This window comes from Crocodylus siamensis, chromosome 4 (assembly GCF_052110815.1).
Source record: "Crocodylus siamensis isolate JL-2025a chromosome 4, ASM5211081v1, whole genome shotgun sequence".
Taxonomy (NCBI): domain Eukaryota; kingdom Metazoa; phylum Chordata; order Crocodylia; family Crocodylidae; genus Crocodylus; species Crocodylus siamensis.
This window is the reverse complement of record NC_143398.1, coordinates 29,085,236-29,103,832: the sequence shown is the minus strand read 5'-3', so window position 1 is coordinate 29,103,832 and position 18,597 is coordinate 29,085,236. Positions and strand designations below refer to the sequence as shown.

The 18,597-nt window shown below is 40.6% G+C and overlaps 1 protein-coding gene across 4 annotated transcripts in view; it reads left to right on the top strand.

The window, feature by feature from the left end:
* CELSR1 (cadherin EGF LAG seven-pass G-type receptor 1) overlaps positions 1 to 18,597 on the top strand; it is a 263,086-nt gene that overhangs the window by 4,154 nt on the left and 240,335 nt on the right. The gene's annotated exons all lie outside the window — the stretch shown is intronic.

The following is an 18,597-nucleotide window of genomic DNA, read 5'->3' as shown; positions in this document are numbered from 1 at the left end:
TATTTGTGAATATCTGTTTTGATAACCGGTACACTGATTTTATGTGCTATATATATTTAAGTACAAAATTAAGTTGGTGGTTTGTTGCGACATGTTTAAAAAAACTTGTAAGATGTTACCTCAGAAAACAACTCTATTTTTTCCACTCATTTTCTTGTTGATCATGCGATTATTTTTTATCTCTATAATTATGGTGTCTAATCAGTAATTCAGTGACTAATCTCTTCCCCCAACTTCCACACTGGTGAATTCATCATAGGCCTAATCCAGAGCTTCCGTGCTTCCAGTGTCCATACCAAGTAACAGTCCTTCTGGATAATATTTGTGTTATTTTGTATGAAGCAGGAAGATGAAAATACTAGATGCCTGTAATGGTGTCTCTGGAGATGCTTTTTTTTCTTTTTTACTCATTTGTTCAAAAGATATTTAAATATGGCAGTCCTGGCAGCACTTACTACAAAAGAAATACTTCTGAGATATAAGAGACCTTACAGTAGTGGCACTAATATTTGCAGGATTGGGCTCTTTATATTGCAGATTAAATAAGCGATATTAATTTTAGTGACTAAAATTATTACTGCATGCTGTCTGTCAGGGAACTCACCAGAATATCTGCCTTGTAGCATTTTGCATGAACTGTAAGTTAGCTCTTAGTTGGTATTTCCACATCCTGTGAAAATTAACAGAAAAATGAGCATTTGGCCTGTAAAGTTGAATAAGATATTTGGATTAGTATATAGATGATTTATATGGCAATCTTCAGCTGAGACTGACTGACAGAAAGCAGAAGTTCCTTATCTAAAAGCAGGAGATAAAGAAGTGGACATAGAAGAAGCCTGGAAATGTTATTTCAGTAGGCTAAGAGGGGAGAGCATACAGGATAGGAGTGGGTTACAACTAAGCATTCCCTTTGATAATGTCTTCATTCACCTCTGCAGATTTCAGTGGGTGAAGTAGAGATACAGAAAAAAAGAATGAATGTTTGCTCCAATTACATTTCTGTTTTATGAGGTTTCAGGGTATAGGAATTTGACAATTAATACATGATTTTAACAGTGAATGATTATGTGAGACTTTTCTGTAGTATAGAACAAAGCTGGTTATCCCTATCGCCACTGATATATTTGAAAGAATTTCCATCAGTTAACAATTCTTAAATGGTTTGGCAAGCAGTGAAGTCCATTTGATACCGTTTTAGAAAAGTCTTCTGTGTACGTGGGAAAAGATTGCTTCATATAAGAATTTAAGGGGCAGAAGCCTACAGAGCATGCAATTACATTTAGGAAACTCTCACCTCTCCACTTTCTCTGCTTATCTGATGCATTCTCTGTGACAAGTGAGATGTAGAGGTGAACTGGCTTGGACAGAAATACTCTACATGGCTATCTGTAGGTACTGTAAAAATAGCTGCAAATAGTCTGCTAAAATCACCAACCAGTAAACTGAAAAATATGTCTGTTGGGTAGTCATTAACCTAACTATCAGCCCAGATGGGCAGTCCTGATGCAAGCAAAACTCTTGTCAAAGTTGGTGGGAATTTGAACTGCATATGAACTCTCTTGGGACATAAAGATATGTCACTGCTGCTGTGAAAATCTTGTGTTCTCCTACTCACAGGGGATGTGTATGTATGCAGTTTGTTGTTGTGGATTAAGTCTGTCAGAAATGATTGGTTTTAGCCAAACAGGAGGAGGCATACTATACAATTATATTAATTTGGGACTTTGACACATGGATAAAAGCATTCTTGTATTTGATCTTAGACTTCTTTGAATGAATATGCGTTTTATATTACAAACAAAAGACCAAAGTCACCTTAAAAAAATCTCGGGAAAAAACAGTAAAGCGAACAATTGATTTAGTGAAATTTGATCCACATGGGTCCGAGGTGGACCACGGGTCTGGAAGTGGACCAGAGGTGGGGTTGTGCACTGGACGAGTTGTTCTACACATCTGTGAAGAATTTGCTGGAAAGGCTTCTTTTCTGGTCTTCTGTGCTGTGGATCTTTTATTATCCAGGCAAGGGAACAGGGAGAGTTATGGATCACTGGATCCATGCAGTTTCAGCCTCACTTTGTTCTTCAGACTCATAGAGAGAAATCCTTTCTCAACACCTCTGAGACTGGTCAGCTGGAAAGTGTGCTGGAAAGTGTGCAAAGAGCACCTCTTGGACTTTTCCTTTCTCCTTTTGCCTTTGTTGTGGGGTTTTCCATGGGAAGGAGTAAACTGGCTTTCCCTTCTCTGTATGTGAGATTGAGAGGGATAAGTTTTTGAACAGCTGAAATCCTGGCTGTGTTGATATTGATAGGAATTCTGCTATTGAATTCCAGGGGATCAGGATTTCATCCTGGGCATCTTGTGTGGGTACTTGAGACTTCGATGGTAAATGAGTCTGTAATTTCATCAAAATAAAAAAAAGCAGTTATATTGTCTGGATTATATGACAGAAGCTGTAATTTCATCAAGTATCTTTTCTCTTTGCCTATTGCCATATGTAGTTACAGGGACACTGTTGACTTGAAATCTAGTATGTTTTTGACTAGTTATTTAGCTATAAAATGACTTAAAAGTAGTTCTAGATACAGTACCTGCCCTTGATTTTCCTTGCACATCTTAGTGGTTTTTAATATTTTCTTGTTTTGAAAACAAAATCTCTCCCTTTTGCGCTATGGAGAAAAACTCTGAAACTGGCACAGTTCTGAACAGAGGTCTTTTTTAAAGACTCATGTAATTTTGTTAGGATTAGAAAACAGCAGAAAATACTAACATTGAGTAACAAGTAGCAAGTCTGTGAGTCTTCACCTGTGTGTTCTGATTAAAGTTTCTGCTTGTTGGTATTAGGCAGCTCTAGGTTCAAGAAATGCTATTTAACATTATTTCCCATGACTCTGTCTTCCAGACAAAACAGGATTATCAATGAGGAAAAGTAGAGAGAATTACTAAGTAAACCAGTTAGGTGCCAGCAGTCATTGCTGCCAGTTGATACTTTTTCATTTTATGGTCAATTGGATTATATCAGATCTGTCTGGATAATCCCTTTCTTTAGAATTAATGCCAGTTGTTATTTATTTGTTTGTTTGTTTGATGTTAAACATGACCAACTGTCACAGAAACAAAGTGGAAACCACATCATCAGTTTGAGCAAACAAGACTAAGATGTCATAGAAAATTCCTGAAAATACTATTTGTAAATTAGAGGGACAATTATCTGACATTTTGTTTTACAAAAATTGTATTTCTAATCTTTTTTTAAGCCTGTTTTTCAATATTAGGATCCAGTCTTAAGAAGCCCAAGTGGCTTAGGCCCAGATTTTTTGAAGATATTTAGGTCATTATCTCCCATTGAAATCAGTGTTCCGTATTCAAGTGAAACATCCCATCGGCTTTGTATGCCTAAATCCATTACCAAAAATGACTTAGGCCAAAGTTGCATTGAAAATTTTACTTGAAGGGAATAGGTCTTTGAAAATTAGTTTCCTATTAGGTATTTGGTATCATGGTATCTGCTAGATGGAGATAGACAGACTAGCAACTGGCTGAGAAAAAATTGGAAATAATTTATGTTTAAAGCCCTAAGCCCAAGATTTCCTTATATATAGCAGGGGTACTCAACCTCTGGCCCACGGGGCAAATGTGGCCTACACAGCCTTGGAATCCAGCCCGCAGGGCTCTCCAATAGTGGGGAAATTTGGCAGCGGGGGAACAGGGCCAGTAAATACTGCCACCTCTCCCCACTGCCAAAATCCTAAGCCCCTCATGGTGGATTGGAGCTGGACCATGACTGTCTCCACTCACAGCCAGGCCATGCCCTCTTCTCTCTGCATGGCCAGGTTGGGGTGGGGCCATGTCCCCTCCTCCCCTGTACAGCTGGGCTATGCCCACTTTTGTCCTGCCCCTCCAGGTTTGGGTCAGGCAACACCCCTTTTCTCCCCTGGGGCCAGGCCACTCCCCATCCCCCTGTGCAGTTCTGTCCTGCCCCTTCCCTTTCCCCCCCCCCCCACCCGTACAGGGCCAGGCCATGCCCCCTTTCCTCCTGTCCAGCCAGGTTGGTGCTGGGCAGCTCCACTTCCCCACATGGGGATGGGTCGACATGACTGAAGGGCCAAGCCCATCTGCCCTAAGTGCTGGATTGGGTCTACCAGGCAGATCTGGCCCATGTAGGGACCAAGTACTGTCCATCTGACCCACTGGAAAAAAGGTTGAGCACCACTGGTGTATAGGATGGTTGTGCCGGTGTGGAGCTGTACCATGGTTAACAGGTCTCTGCCAAGATCAATGGTTCACCTGTGCAAAGTCAGTTGCAGTGGTTGTCCCTGAAATTCTGTTTTTCAGTTTAAAAAGTAAATACCAAAATCTATTGCATATGCTTCTTATTCTATACAGTTTGTTTTTGATATTGCACATCACTTTCACTTTAAAAGTAGTTAGGTCTTGTTAGAACTATGATGAAGTCTAGGATAAAAGACATTCATTGTGGTTTCCTTTACCATTATCTTTATATCAGATAAAAGCAATTAAATTGATCTCAAGCTGTTATTACTGCTGGCATTTTATGGCAAAAGAAATCTCACAATTTGTTTTTAATGATGTGCTTTTGCTAATGCGGAGTTTCTCAGTGGGATGTAGGTACCTAAATAGATGTGGAGATTTGGGCCTAAACCACCAAGTACATGAGCAAATAGTTTTCCTTTTATGTTCTTCTGACTCTTATATCTAACTTAAATGGGATTTGATGAAGTTATTATAATATCAACCAACTTAATTATAAGGCTTGTCTAGGTACAATCAACTTATTATTCTGACTCAATAATCATTTTAATTATTATAGCTAAAAAGCCATTATACTGTTGACTTTCCATCTGCAGATTGGTCTCTTACTGTACAGGTACAGCAACAAATTCTGTGCTCTATTCTATATTGTTTGCATATTGTAAATAAGGCTGCAGTTTTGTCATAGACATAAGGCAGGTAGCATAGGTGCTCTGTTAGAAAGTTTTCAGATAAATAAAAAACAAAAGACAAGGAAATGCTTTGTGTAAGGTTGGGGAGAAACTGTGCAAGGGCATTGCTGTTTTCAGTGTGCAAAAATGCAGGATCTGGCCCCAGATACTGAGATCCAATATTTCCTTGCCTTATGGAAGTGTAGACTGTGCCCATTTTTGAGATTTTTGTGGTTTTATGTGTTTGATTCTGTTCCTCTGAATCCACAAAGAGCTGTGCCAGAGAGTGAAGTGATTGGGGACTGGGTGCTACAGTGTTGCTTTGTAGAGGTCTTGTTTGCTTTGTTTCAGCTATGCAGAGCAACCAGTTTTTATGGCTGAGGGTTCAGCTTTTTTGCAAGAACTTACTTCCATCTCAATAATTCACAAGGTTACTGGTTGCTTTGGGAAAAAGGCCTGGTTTCAGGTATCAGCAAGGAAGGTATTATTAACATATGAACTGCTCACTGTGGCCCCTGTAGCCACCAAGGAAATGAATTCTGTAAGTGTAGAATATCCACACAATGCTTTCCCCATAGATTATACAATTACGAGATTACAGTTTACTTAAAAAGGATGACCTCCGATGCTTCTCACTCCTACCATGGTACCTGGATGCAGATGCATGAATTTAAAAGTCTAATGTTAGTTTGGTCTTGCATAGTTCTGCAAATACAATTCCATGCTAAAGTAAATCAAGAAAAAGCAATAATATGAAGTCTAAAAAAAGACTAAGGAATATGTTGGTTTTTTCATCACATTTAGTCTGCATCTGTGTGTGGAAGAGAACTGTATGTTATAGTCCATAATCCCTAATGTTGTATGTTATAAGAGTGGAGATGAAAGCTCACTAAAAATTCTGTGTATAATTTAAAATGAGAAGTGTTTGTTTACCTAACTCAATGGATTAATTAATTATCATTATCATCACCATTTATTTATTTAGTATGTGATAGCTTCCAAATGGTCTAATCAGAATTGGGACTTCATTGTGGTAGAAACTTCAAACATTAGAGGCAGATATGGGTCCTGCCCCATAGGACTACCTGAGTATATGCATGTAAAGTGGGGGTTAGGTTATTTACATACTGCAAATCTGCAGGCCCAGGTACACACATGACTTATTTTTAAGCAGCATACCCATTCTCACTCACTCAGGAGTCAGAGTAAATGGCTTGAGTCAACCCCAAGTGTGTGCCCTGGAACTATGCTCAACTCGTGTCTCACTAAAGGCTGCTCCGAGTAATGGATTCTGCAGTTTTGTGGCCCAGGCCTGGGTGTACACGGAACAGGGACAAAGCAGATGGGATTTAATTTTTTACCGCAAGCCCAATCTCGTTTTAGGGGATGTATAGGGATACTAGAAACTCCAAAGCAGGAAGATTGGCATTGGGCTGTATAATCTGTTTCTCCCATCCTTCATCTGCCAGTGCACCCAGGCAGTAATACTGGCATGAACAGAGTGGATCAATGGAAAATCCTAAATAGATTGCTCCGTAAGGCTTGTATCACTGATCATTTTGACTTCTGTTGCCCAGTAGCTCCTGCTAATACAATTTACTCTTACTAGCCAAATTTGTAAAAGTGCCCTCTAGTTTTGGTGCCTCAGTTTTGGGTGCCGAGATATAGACATTGTGGCATAATTGTCAGAGGTACTGAGTTTTGGCGTTGCTCACTGATTTTCCAAGGGGCTGAGCACTCATGCACAGATCCAAGGTATCTCAGGTTGGAGACCCAAAAATTGAAAGAGCTCAAATTGGGAGGCCATGTTTAAAAGGTTGATCTAAAAATTAAGTTGTGTCCATTCAAGCCAGGAAGGTCAGAACTAAAGGTTCCAATATTGTATTCTCTATATACCTGTGCAGGCTAGGTTATATATTTAAAAGTAATTACCCAAAGTGTCCCAAGCTTTCTTTATTCTCTAGGATCTAGAACTTTGGAAGCTTTTTCTTGGAGGGTTGAGGAGAGAGTTTTAAGAAAGATGGGCTCTCCTAGTGGCCCCATTTGCTACTCTCTCTCCTCCCTATCCACTTCCTAGTATGACAGGAGGTGGACATCCAGGTGGAGATGGAGTTCACTGCTGGTCAGCAGTCGCCTGCTTCTGGGATCCATGCAGAATTAAGAAAGAGGACGATGGATGAGAGAATGACTTACTGACCTACTGCCCTTGCCTGGAGCACCTCTGGAGGGTATTCTGGCAGAAGAAAGATAATTTTTTTTGCAGTAGAACTGGTCCTTCCCTCCTCCTTTTTCCTACCCACCCAGATTCAGTGTTTTTGATCCACTTCTTTTCAGGAGGTGGAAAGGAACATGTGGCCCTTACCAAAGATTTTATATACTTCTTGTTTTAGTATCTTTTAACTCAGTAGAGTAGATTTGCCAAGACTGGATAATAACATGCTTTAAAAAGTTATCATTTTATTTTGTGAACACAATAAAACAAAATAAACTATTTGCCACTCAAACTGTTTCTCTCTCTCTCTCTCAGGTCTGTGGCAGAGTCCCTTTATTTTAGTACAACATTATTTTGGCAGTCATGTTTCCATTAAATATTTTGTTCTCTAGCAGTAAATGATTTCCTGTCTCCTGGAACAAAAATATACCACTCCTATGACATTCTGGAATTAAGTGGAATGGCGCACACATGAAAACAACAGCACAGGAATTGCTTTTTATCAGTTGAAACAGATCACACAAAATGAGGGGAAGGTTAACATATCTAGTTTCATCATAATCCTTTGTAAAGTGCTAGTTTGAAAAATAACATCACTGAAGGTGTTTGTTTTTACTTGTCTCAGTATATACAATATATACCACATACATTTAACATTTTAGTTGCATATATTTTTAGAATTTCTATCTGAATATATTACTGATGGAGGTGTATTAAACACAGTATAATTTTATCTCTGACTATCATTCTACAAAGTCAGCTTTGAATATGTAAAGATTACTTCATGTATATATGTACTTTCATTTAACTAGGTTAGTGATTCTCAGCCAAAATGCTACAGCTTCCTGCCATACCTTGATATTCTTTCAGAGGTGTTGCAGGGTGTCATGTAGTATTAGCCCTATTAGATATGCAAATATATCCAGAGATTTCAAATAGAAATCCATAGTTGTGATCTTTTTTAGTTCTTTAAAACAAGCTCCCCCTCCCCCCACTCTATTATTTCTCTGTAGTCAAAAAAGGAATAAAAACTAAGGCCTGGGATTTTTTGAGGGTACCATGAGTCTAAAAAGGTTGAGAACCACTGAACTAGGTGGTATTCCTCATGCACCTAAAGTTATACATTACTTGCTCCTGTGTCCATTAAAGTAAAACATCAACTTTTCTAGTGATTTAAATGATGAAGGAGCAGGTCCTTAGGGGACAGTGGTACATATTAATCAGAACACAAGTGACAGATATTGGTACAAAGATATTCCACTGACTTAGTGATTTTAAATTTAGCAGCTTTTCAGTTTGGTTTTAAAGAGCCAAATATACTTTTCTCCATGGAATTGTGTTGTTGTTTGGTCATGTGTTGACAAGATGCTCAAAAAAGAAAGATGGGCAATAGGGAAACAAGAAGGGGAGTAGTAGAAATGAGAGTGGAGTGAAGTTTACTAGGGCTTCAGTAAATGATGAAGGCAGACAAGGGATGTAATTAGAGCTGGTCAAAAGTTACTTTTTCAATAATTTGTCTGGAAAACATCCTCTCTACTGTTTTCAAAATTATTTGCAAACAAGCAGGGATTTCTCATAATTGTTTTTGAATTGGATTCGCAGTGGTTCCATGGTTTTTTGAATTGTTTTGGCCAATGTATTATTCATGAACTGCTCACCATGTATATTCACTATTTGTGATTTGTTGCTTAGGTCATGCTGTTATTTCTAACACTGGGTGACCTGTGTTTTGCAAGTAAAAGTTCTTTTTCAATTCATATATTTGTTTGGTGTTCAGGATTGACCCCAAAGTTTGAAAGTCCCGGGCATCTTTAGATAATTGCTGAATATATGAGAAAGATCCAATTTATTAAGAAATGTAGTCAAGGAAAAACTTTTTGTTCCAAAATGAAGGTTCAGTTTCCTGTTTCAGTGTTAGAATGACAGAAAATCAGTGCTGTTGAACTGGAAGTAGTCACAGGGGTTGTGGATGATGAGAAAGTAGAAATCTTATCCAATATTATCTCTAGAATCCCAAGCTGTATTTACAGAAGTAACTCACTGCCAGTAAAATGTGAAATTTTACACTTATTTACTGAATGGTCTATTCTTCTAGGTCATAGTTAATCAATGTCTTAAAGTACCTTTCCTTGCAGATGCCTATCTTTGAAATATAAAGATTTTTTCAGATGTTTTTACCTTAAGTAATAAGTGGTACAAAGCAGGGTTAAAACACATGCCACTTAGTTTTAAAGACAATGACAATGGTTCATAGCTTCTATCTGAAGAATTTTAGTGTGTTTTTCACTGACAGATATCCCATACCTTGGCACCTTTACCATCTGAGAGTGGGCAGAAATGGTGAGGGAATGGGGATGCAGAGAAAAGCTCCTGCAGCACAAAAGGTTCAAAAAAGCACCATCTTCATAACATTTGGAAGAGTAGATAGCTCTAATTGCTCCTCCCCCTTCCTACCTCCCACAGATGGTCAGATAGGCCATGTCCACATGAGCATGCGCATGGGTTTTGTGGCAGGTCAGAGGCTTTTGGGGCACCACAAAATGCAACCCATGCATGTGATTTGGTTCTCCATTCTGCACATTTGCAGTGTGGAGCCAAATTTAGATACGGGGAAATCCTGGTATCAAAAAAAAGTGCAAGGAAAAATGTGGAGCAGCATGTGTGGCAGCAGCATGCACTGCCTGAAATTGGAGCCTGGCTCCACATACCCAGATCACTGCTTCTGGAGCTCTGGGAGGCTCCCTGGGCCTCAGGCAAGGCTACTGGGGTAAGCCCAGGTGCTGGCCCGGGTCTCCCCTGCCCTACCCAGAGCATTCTTCCCCATGCTAACCCCACGTGCAGGAGTGCGCGTTGGAGAAAAAGCAGCAGGATGAATTTGTGCCACTGCTGTTTTCCCCACAGCAACCACACACCTCTGCTTGTGGGGATGTGGCCATAGAGTTTGAAAAACCAAAAGACAGATAGCAAAGCACAATTTAGCTTTTAGAAAAAAACTTGGGAGTTTTGTGATTCTGATTCTTGACTTCTGAATTCTTGGACTGGCATTACTGAGGTAGGTGGCCAAAGCTTATTGAGTGTTAATGGCATTTGGCATCTCTGTTAGCTTTCTTTGCAACCCAAGCATAAAGCATGAGTTGTAACTCACTGAAAAATTTAGGAGAATGGGAAGGGTTAGCTGTCTGAATAAGATCTAATGACTCTTTCTGCCAATTTTGTAAGATGGTTTGTAAGATGATGGTATTCATTTTGGTTGAAGGGAACATAGTGTCTTAATTACTTTGGCTGCTGCATAAGACCCCTAGCAGACATTAATTTAATCCCATGATTAGGTCTCAAGAATTGTATCCCAGATCCCAAAAACCATGCATCCTGCCACGTGAAACATTTAAGATCTCGCATAGCAGGATGTGTAATTGTTGAGATGTGGGATAAAATTCCTCAGAACCCATTACACATCTGTCAGGGTTTGGAAACCCAGGGAGCTGGGCTGCTTGCTCACCCTTTCAATTTATTAGGAGGCAAGGAGCTTGGGATTGGGCTGCTCCCAATCCTGGACTCCCTGTACCCTGGACCTTTGAAAAGCACATGTACAGTTGGTTGGATGTGCTCCAGGACATGGGAAGCTGGGGATCAGGTAAAATGTAAGCGGGATGCAGACCAGCCACAAAGATATTTCACATTTAATATGTTTTGCCATTTTTATCGTGTGATAAATTGGTTGAATGTTATGGCATGTTACAGTTTCTCCTGTAATTCAAGAAGCATGACTTTATCATTCTTTCAGTTGCTTTTCTGCTGCTTTTCCCTGTTCTTCACAACTGTCTTCCTGTTAGATTAAATAAAGCAGAGTAAAAAAATGTTAATTAGGAGCTCAGTCCTTCCAAGCTTGAGTCATAATACTGGTTCAATTGAAATGAAGATCTTTTAAAGTCAGAAAAAATGTACCTTTGCCATTTCATGTTTCTGTGACAAGTGGCACAGTTCTATTCTCTGCTTTTTCAGTGCCACTCTTTTAAAATGTAAATGTATGGTGAAAGTTTCTTGACATGGCGGAAGTTTCCAAAGTTCATCAAAAGGGAGAGAATAGAAAATTAATGGAAAATGTTAAGGCCTGTTAATCAGAAACTTCCTGTTTATCTTCTACATTCCTTTTGTACCACAGGTGTGTATAAATATGAGCTTATGCTACATGGAAATTTGTTAACATTAGTGGAAGTTACTGGAGATTTACATTAGAGTAGTTAGATCAGAATCTGGCTCTTAATGTGCCTATTCGTTGTGTAGATTCCAAGAAGAAACATGGAGTTTATGCTCTTAGTAATCATCATGTATTATTTATATTCCAGAGCCTCATTGGCTAGGTTCTTTACAAACATAGAGGAAAGAAGGTCTATGCTCTACAAAGCTTATACTCTAAATAGATAAGACAAGACAAGACTGGAGAGAAATTTTTATAGTATATAGAACAGGGTGATGGTTTGCCAGTGTCCTGTTAATTCTTTGATTTCTTTTTTCCCCTTTTTTAGTTATTTGGAAGAATTTTGTTTATAGCATTTGGGTAGATTTTTGTTAGTTTGTAGTTCTCTCATTTCAAATTGTCCTAGAATTTATGTCTTCATGGGGGAGAGGGAAGAAACTTTTAAGGTAAAATTTAGCTTTTAAATTTGGGGAAAAAATTCTTTTAAAAGATTGAAAAACTATAGTAATTCTACTTAAAAAGTGTAGTCGGGCAGATTATTAGAGTTCATCTACCCCATGGGAATGACTATTTGTTTCAGCATTCAGTTGAAATTGCTAAGTAACAACTGCCTTCTTACTTATTCCAGCATTTTCAAATCCCAAGCACTAAAAAGCAAGGGCATGAAAAGTTAAGGACGTGATAAATTTTAGATGGACTTTATAACAGTCATGAATACATTACCCTTATTAAGTATGAAGAAAGGCATATAGGGCCAATCTGTTTTCAACACCATTGATGAAAACTTGATAGACACCACATTCCATCGGGTCAGTAGTACAGTTGGAAATGATTTGGCTCCATCTGGTGAAAATATTTCAACAACTTTTAAAGGATGGAGAATTAGGACAACCCACTGTTAACAACCATTGTCAACGCTAGGTCACTTTCCTAGTGCAGATAATTCTCTTAGGACCTGTGGCTTTCATTTACTTGCATGGAGAGTGAAACTAGGTAGAAACAAGGGGGAGACTATGGTAAACTGAAAGGCAGGGATTTATGCTATAGCTCCACAGGTAAGAAATGGGATAGGAATGAAGTAGCTTCTCATTATGGTGGTTACCTAGAGACCTGATGGATTTCTGGTTAGAGTTAGAATGATATACTAAGAAACTCAGTAAAATTAACTCCCCTCACTCGCTTCTACTTCTTTGAAGAGAGATTTTGTTTAGAGATCAGGGAGCAGCCAAGGGCAGCAGGCCTTTTAAAGAAGTCTTGCCATGTGGTGTGAAGTATTCATGGTTCTGTAGGGTTTGCCCATCCACACCCTCTGCTTCCACTGACCCCAGATTCACTTGTATCACCCTTGTTCACATTGAGTGGTACTGACTCAGACAAAACAGTGAGGCAGTGGAATAAATTGCCTAGGGAAGTTGTGGACTTTCCATCACTGGAGGCATTTAAGAACAGATTGCACAAGCAGTGCTCAGGGATGACCTTGCAGTAGCTAAGCCAGCATTTTACCATGGGTATTTCCAATGCTCCTGGGCTTTGCTGGTTGCCACATGGGGCCAGGAAGGAATTATTTCCCCTCCAGCTGTGGTGTGTGTCAGGGTTGTTTTTTGGGGGGGGGTTTTGTTTGGGGTTTTTTTTCAGCTACCTCAGAAACATTGGTTATTGGCTGCAGCCAAAGCTGGGGATTTTGACTGGGGTGTACCAATGCTTGTCCCCCTGCTTTACTGCTGCCTGGTTAGGGTGTCTTGTGTTGTATCAGGGTAGACTGTGTACTTTTACTAATAGGCTGGACAGTGGATTTGTGTGGGTTGGTTTGGACAGGGATAATCCCAGCTCAGGCAGGGGGTTGGACTAAATGACCTATGGAGGTCCCTGCCAACCCTACTTTTCTCTGATTCTGTGACTCACAGGGCATATCTATACATGACCATATGGCACCTTTGTTACTGTACTGCACGGTGCTGGCCGTGCACAGTTATTTTGGCCTCTACATCACCGTAGCAACACACTGTAACAAAGGAGCATGTTACTAAAGCAACATAGTGGTGGTGTCACAGCTTTTGCCAATGAACACTACAGCACCATAGCGTCTTGCATAGACGTGCCCACAGTAGCATAACAACAAGTGCCCCAGTTGCCCACTTGCAAGAACAACAGCTGTTCTTGCTGCCAGTCCAGCCACCACAGCTTGCCAGACCCCTGCTGCCACCCAGGACGTAGGCACTTTTTATTACATTTCTTCTGACTCACATAATTAGTACAGTACAGTTTATCTTAGTACACTGGCACATTTGGATTTTCTATGGAGTGAAGATTTATATCCAAACTGTTGATGCTTGTGGTATTCTGTTTTGACCCTGTATGAATTACTTTGACATTCTGACTGTAATTATTTTGTCAGTTTGCTAGATTTTATTTTGTTTTGAAAGCGTAAGTATATCTAAAACAATAATAAGTGTGTTTGGAGCAGCAATGTACCGTGTAACCTCCATCACCCAGAAGTTTCAAGGAATAGCTGTATCTGGTACGGATATTCCTCACTTGGCATGCCTCGTTAGGGGCATTTAGCAGTTTTCAGGACTGAATGCTAAGGGCCAGAGCCAGTAAAGAACTTAGGTACTTAAAGTAAGAGGCTTTGGGCACATGAGATGCTACTGCACAGTGGTACCATGAATTTTAGTACTTATATAAGCAAGTACTAAATAAATGCACAGTAATGGGAGCTACTGCACAGTGAACGCATCTATGTATGCTGCTATAGTGCTATTGTTACTGTGCCATCATTTAGTATTGCCTTTTGGAAGCACTAAAAGATGGTGCCTGTACTGTGCTGTGCGCACTGCCCACGGTTATTTTAAGGTACTATGTCACCATAGCAATGCACTATAACAAGGGAGTGCGTTGCTACGGTGACACAGCTGCGGCATTGTGGGTTTTGCCTACGGATGCTATATCGCTATAGCACAGGGGTGGGAAAAATGTGGCATGGGGGGCAGATGTGGGCCTTCAGGCGATTCTATCCAGCCTGTGGGGCCCCTAAAAAATTTAGAAAATGAATATTTATCTGCCCTGGGCTGTCTGTCATGCAGCCCTCAATGGCTTGCCAAAACTCAGTAAGCAGCCCTCTCCCCAAAATAATTGCCCGCCCCTGCTATAGCATGTTGCTATGGTGATGTAGCATCACATCTAGATGTTTCCAGTAGCACTGGCGAATGCCTTTTAAGCAATGCTACTGTGCAGTAGTGTCTCAGCATAGTTTTTGCCATGAAATGCTACTGCCGCAGTAGTATCAGGCTGCTGCACAGTCAGCATCTTGTGTAGATGCACCCACTAGTTCCTAACTTTTATTCCTGTAGTCCTCAGTCTTGTGGAGTCCAGAATCTTGAATGAGGTATCTGGGCTCCTTGTACAGTGCATGGAGAGAGAGTCAAGTATGCCAGAATCTGAAAAACCTGCACCCTGACCTGGGAGTTGGTGAGAGCCAGCTAATAAGAAAAACTGAACCCGGGGTGTGTCTGAAGTCCTACTCCTATAGGGAGTTAGGTGCTTCCATCCACTCAGGAATTACAACCCAGGCACTTACTTCATTTCTTTCTGAGCAAGGTTCACTCTTCTTTAAAACACAGCTTTAGGAGGAGCCTGCTGTTTGTATAGCCTAGTATTTACAGCAGTTGCCCTGGAAATGGGAAACTGTGGTTAATTACTTCCTCAGCTTCATAGATTTCATGGACATTAGGGCTGGAAGGGACCTCGGAAGATCATTGAGTCCAGGCCCCCGCCCAAAGAGCAGGAAGTCAGCTGGGGTCATAAGATCCCAGCAAGATAAGCATCCAATTTACTTTTGAAGGTGTTCAATGTAGGTGCTTGAACCACCTCCGCTGGCAGACTGTTCCAGACCTTGGGGGCTCGGACAGTAAAGAAATTCTTCCTTCTGTCCAGCCTGAAATGGTCTTGCAGTAGTTTATAACAGTTTGACCTTATCATCCCTTGGGGCACTCTGGTGAACAAACGTTCCCCCAAATACTGGTGGTCACCCCGATAGACTTAGAGGTGGCCATCAGGTCACCCCTGAGCCTGCGCTTTTCCAGGCTAAAGAGCCCCATAGGTCTCAGCCTGTCATCATAAGGTCTGTTTCCCTGACCTCTGATCATGCGTGTGGCTCTTCTCTGGACTCTTTCAAGCTTCTCCACATCCTTTTTGAATTGTGGAGCCCAAACCTGTATGCCATACTCCAGCTGCAGCCTCACCAAGGCTGAGTATAAGGGGAGAATGACGTCCCCGGGTTTGCTTGAGAAGCGTCTATGGATACAAGTCAGCATTTTTGTCGCTTTAGTAGCCGCGGCATCGCATTGCAGGCTCATGTTCATCTTGTGGTCAGTGATGACCCCCAAGTCTCTTTCTTCCATAGTGCTAGCCAGTGTAGCACTGCCAAGCCTATAAGGGTGCTGCAGGTTTTTCCTCCCAAGGTGGCGAACCTTGCATTTTTCAGTGTTAAACACCAACTTGATGTAGATTCGGCCTCCCCCCCAATTCCTTGCAGTGTGCCATATCCACAAAGCTTTTGGCTATTTGGGGAGTGCCACTGGACAGCAAAAGTTTTAATATTTATTGGGCCAAATCCAGCCCATGGTGATAGGTCATCTGGCCTGCTGGGCTCCCCATGAGTCTGAAAATTTGGTGGCAGGGGAATGTTAATTGCCACTCTCCTGCTGCCAAATTTCTGGACATGTAATCTATTATACAGAACTGTGGCGCTACCACCTCACCCTCTGGTTGTGTTTTAAATGAAAGTAGCAGCTGCAATTAAATCTTTTGAAAGATCCAACATGTTGGTGTGTTTGTGTTAGGCATTTTCCAGGCAATGTCTAACTCATCCAGTCCCTTCGGGGACTTGGGCAAAGAAACACCTAGTTTCTGGATCCTCATCAAGCTTAGACATGAACCAGGCATTAAGCTGCTTAGCCCTGTCAGGCAGTTCTGGGCATCCGCAGAGTTATAATTCTATGTGCCTAAGGAACTTAAAAGGAAAAAGTAAATCACATATGGGGTTCAGGTGCTTTTAGGACTAGACACAGTTAAACAGTTTTTTCTGGATCGCAATTTTCCATTGAAGCAAATAATTCCACTGAAGTCCTATCTAGGGACATACCTCCTTATTGGATCTAGCCCTCAAACTTTTCAGGCTCTGGGATGGACTGCACACAGGCATGCACTGCTATAATGATTTCAGTTTATTCTTTTGCTATTTTAGTGCAAGTCTGTGTGCAGGGCAGACCTCCTCAGTACTTCTCCTCTTCTCCTAGACTCATTAGTAGGATGTTTTTATTTACTCCACTGAAATTATTTGGGCCAGTTTCATAGTGTTAAAGTGTATATAGCTTCTTGGCTCTGGGTATTTACAGATCTGTTTTTAAAAAGGTGAGCCTCATCATCACTTTATTCTGTGTGAAGGCAGAAGGCTATATGAAGGGTTCCAGAGATGGGATAAAGGGTCTGTTTCAAAAGGGTTCATAGGATCAGCCTAATGAGCTGTTAAACAGCTACAATTTAACATAGATTTACCTACTGTTAATCCTCTTCCATATCATAGTGTTGTCAAGAGTGATAGACCCACTAGTAATTACCTGCATGTCCTTGCTTGTTTCTTGGAGTATGTCGTTTTCCCAGCACTACTCATGCTAATACCAGAGTGGAGAGTATCATGATCCATCGTGAAAGAAACTACTCTGCAGTTTCTTGCCAATAGTGCTCAATAGCATCATCCTGAAAATCAGTGAATAAACATGTAATATGTAGACACGGTTGTAATTAAAAAAGAGGAAAGTGATTCAAATTCATACTACAATATTATTGAGGAAGGTGTATATTTAACTCTCACTATGAAGAGCTTTATTTTTTCCATGCAGAGCCCAGAAGATGTGCGCTTCATGCTGTGAACTTGCAATCTGGCAGTTCATTGTTTCCTGATTTAAATTCTCTCTTAACTTGAATTTCTGAAGTGGACAAAAGCCGCTGGTGCATTCAAATTCATTTCCTTTTTTTTCCAAAAAATGCAGATGGTCAATCAGAAAAAGATTTGTGTTCTTGAAATTTAAAGTAGTGATTTGCAATGTATATTTATTAACTTATTTATAGGAGAGATGACTGGCTTAGAAGCAGTAATAATCTCAGTGTGCTGTAGCTCTATGTATGCATTTCAGCAGTTTTCCCAGGTCAATAGGGAAGAGTCTAAAGAACCTACTGAAAATATTTGTTTCAATGGATGCATCAAAGTTGAACTGTAAGGTGTTAATGAAGATACAGGTTAAGGCTTTTGATACACTTTCATAGCATATACTCAGAGAGGAAAAAGAAAACCCAGGCATCCTTACAGTTGTTTGGGAGCTTCTCTGTCATGTGACATTTTGTAGTGTGACATAACGTGCAGTCAGGTTTCTCAGACCCCAAATTGCACAGTGCTCTGCATTTCCTCACTCCTTTCCAAGCTGGGTTGGAGGTTGGGGAGCAGTGGTTGGCTCCTTGGTACCCTGCCCAGCTGGTGACCAGTCAGAGAGCCCTGCAGTGACTGCCAAAGGTCCGGGTCTTGTTGGTGCTCCGGTAGCCCCAGCAGCGCTGTGGGAGTTTCTGATACTGCTGCAGAGCCTGAGTTCCCACTGCTATTGCCAGAGTCCCAGTAAGACTTGGAGTTCTGGCACTGTGAAGCTGTGTTGCCAATAGCGGTGGCAAGAGCTGATCCAATGAGCTTGTCTGTGAGTCTGAACTTGCCTCACAAGTTCCCTTGAGGGCAAGTAATAGCTCCCTATTGTCCCCTGGCTGGAGAGAATGCCTTTGGGGCAATGTTATCGTACTCTAGTCAGAGAGCTCTGCACATGTGCGTGCCCTACAACACTATTTTTGTAGCACTTCAAAAACAGTGCATGCTGTGTCTAAGGCATAAGCTAGTGCCTCCATATTACGTTTGATTCACTTGAAGGTGAAAATACAAAATAAGCAAACATAGGGCTTAAGTAAGCAAGCCCTAATAATAAAAAATAATAATAAAAAGGTACAGAGACAAACCTATCTTTTTATTGCTTAATAAAAAAATAAGCAAACATAGGGCTCAGATCTCTCAGAGGGCCAAGATCTTTCACCAGCTCTAAGATTCCTACACTACGAAACATTTAAAAAGAGTTAAATAATGTGATATGTGCAATATCTTCATTTATGTAAAAGTTGAATATCTTGTAATATCTTGTTTATGCTTTATTTAG